The sequence below is a fragment of the Nelumbo lutea genome, chromosome 3 (assembly GCF_056320005.1).
Source record: "Nelumbo lutea isolate HS-2025 chromosome 3, American lotus-T2T, whole genome shotgun sequence".
Lineage (NCBI taxonomy): Eukaryota > Viridiplantae > Streptophyta > Magnoliopsida > Proteales > Nelumbonaceae > Nelumbo > Nelumbo lutea.
In genome coordinates this window covers 93,363,363-93,365,522 of record NC_142686.1, presented here as the reverse complement: position 1 = coordinate 93,365,522, position 2,160 = coordinate 93,363,363, and the positions used below count along the sequence as shown (strand labels likewise).

The 2,160-nt window shown below is 41.5% G+C and overlaps 1 pseudogene; it reads left to right on the top strand.

Moving 5' to 3' along the window:
• Window positions 1-1,438: 1,438 nt before the first annotated feature.
• LOC148866905 (protein RALF-like 19 pseudogene) lies at window positions 1,439-1,834 on the top strand (annotated as a pseudogene).
• Window positions 1,835-2,160: the final 326 nt, after the last annotated feature.

The window sequence follows — 2,160 nt, the reverse complement described above, 5'->3', positions numbered from 1 at the left end:
ACCAAGTAGCCCCCCACAACACATTCCCGCCATGTATTGAGAATATCTCCCAATGATAATCCCAGAAATGATGATGTTATCATCGGGAGATGCTCCCAATATACAGTGAGGATGTGCTGTGGGACATTGTGAGGGGCAACCTTGTGGGGGGCTGATTTGAACTCTATTTGGATCTTCTGCCATGTTTTCTGTTGGTAGCATCAAGTCCATCCCTGGAAAACGTAACAAATAGAGAGAGAGAGAGAGAGAGGATAGTTTTTTGAGAGGATTTCAGACTCTGCATCATTGAAAAAAACGATAAACAATGCCTTCTTCAAAAGGGTAATTTTAGAATTTTGAAATGTTATAAATCAGTAACATCACATGTGTCAGATAATTGATGGAGGCAGATACCAACTTGCCACAACCCCTAAAGCACATGGTACTATTCAAGAATTTTTCTTTATAAAAATTAATTTTCATTTATCACACTTATTCTTTTTAATAAAATGGATATATAATATCAGAGAGATGCCGAATTTTCTATAAAATTAGGTTGACCCATTTGAGCTAGACAGTAGAACCAACAATCCACCATCCATACAAAAAGGTGGTTCCATTTCAGTTTTGATTTTAAAATTCCATACATTTGATAATTAGTTCAACAGTTGATCAAGATCAAGAAAAGAAGATGAATGGGACTTAAGAGGGAGTGGGGAGTTAGAATGTTGACAACATTCGAATTCCCACTCAATGTTTCAATTTCCAATGTTGTCCTGGGCTTCCCTTCTATATTTTCATAAAACCAAAAGTTTGACAATTTTGACAGGATCTTGACTCTTGAGGCACCATAATTATGAGGAGAGTGAAGAACCCTAATCCCTTTGTAGGTATAATATAGATCTGGCATCAATATAGATCCTCTATATATAGCCTGTATGACCTTACTATGGGTATGAGCTTCCACAAAAGTTGGGTTGTGTGGAAACTGCTAATTAATGACAATTGAGTTTAGGGTAGCCAAGTTCTAAATGTCATCTGATGACCAAGTCAAGAGACCAAATCTGAATCCTTCTTCTTCTGGTAATGGATGGGGTGGAGTCATGGAGCAGTTTTTACTTGCTAATTAATGGACATTGGGGCAAGGCCGCTTGTCATGATTTGTCAGTCACAAAAATCCTAACAAGTAACAACCTCTATAAATCAGCCAATAGCTTCAAGAAAAACAAGGAGAAAGAAACGGGCAGTCCTCCGGAAACAGCCAACCATTAAAGCCTAATTTTAATCCCACCATTCCTGCTGGTCTCCAAAGCTGCCTCGACCCAGCCACCGTCTCTCCCTCTCCTTCAACAGGAAGGGCAGAGGCTGGAGCTAGCAACAGCTCCACCTCCCTCTCTTGTTCATTAATAATCCTTCCCTCCTCTCTACTCTAGCTACCATCCTGTGGTTGCCGGCCGGAATGGCACTTCGGCTGTCCCAGCTGGTCCTTCTCCTCCTGGGTCTGGCTTTGGTGGCCGAGTCTTCGTCCGCTGATGCCTACTGGGGGCCAACCCATTCCGGTGGCAGTGGGCATGGGGATGAAGATCTGTTCGCCGCTCCGGGGACATGTAATGGCCAAATTGGGGAGTGCATTGACGAAGAGGAGGAGATGATGATGACGGAGACCGTCGACGGTCGACGACCACGAATTCTCTTCAAAACCAACAAGTTCATTAGCTACGAGGCTTTGAAGAAGAACAAGGTCCCATGCCCACGTCCCGGCGATTCCTACTACGACTGTAGGAAAAGTAAGACGGTTAATCCTTACAGGCGTGGTTGCAGCGTCATCACATACTGCCAGAGGATCATTATATAAACAGACTCTATATTATCAACATGCTCTGGAGTTTGGAGAGAATTAATCTAATCCATTTACACAACAATCTCCATCTGTTTGCTGGTTTCATTAATTAATAATCCCCACTTCATCTTTCCTGTCACTGTTTATTAACGTGATAATCCCCTTTCAGCAATTTATATGTTACAATAATCATATATTATATTATCGTCTGAATGGAATAAGAGATCATCCACCTTTCAAGATTTGGAGATCGAATTGTGGCCGGGCGTGATGATTTGAATTGAATATCTGCCAGTTTTTTAACTTGCATACTAAACACACTCTTTCAAGATTTTCTCTTT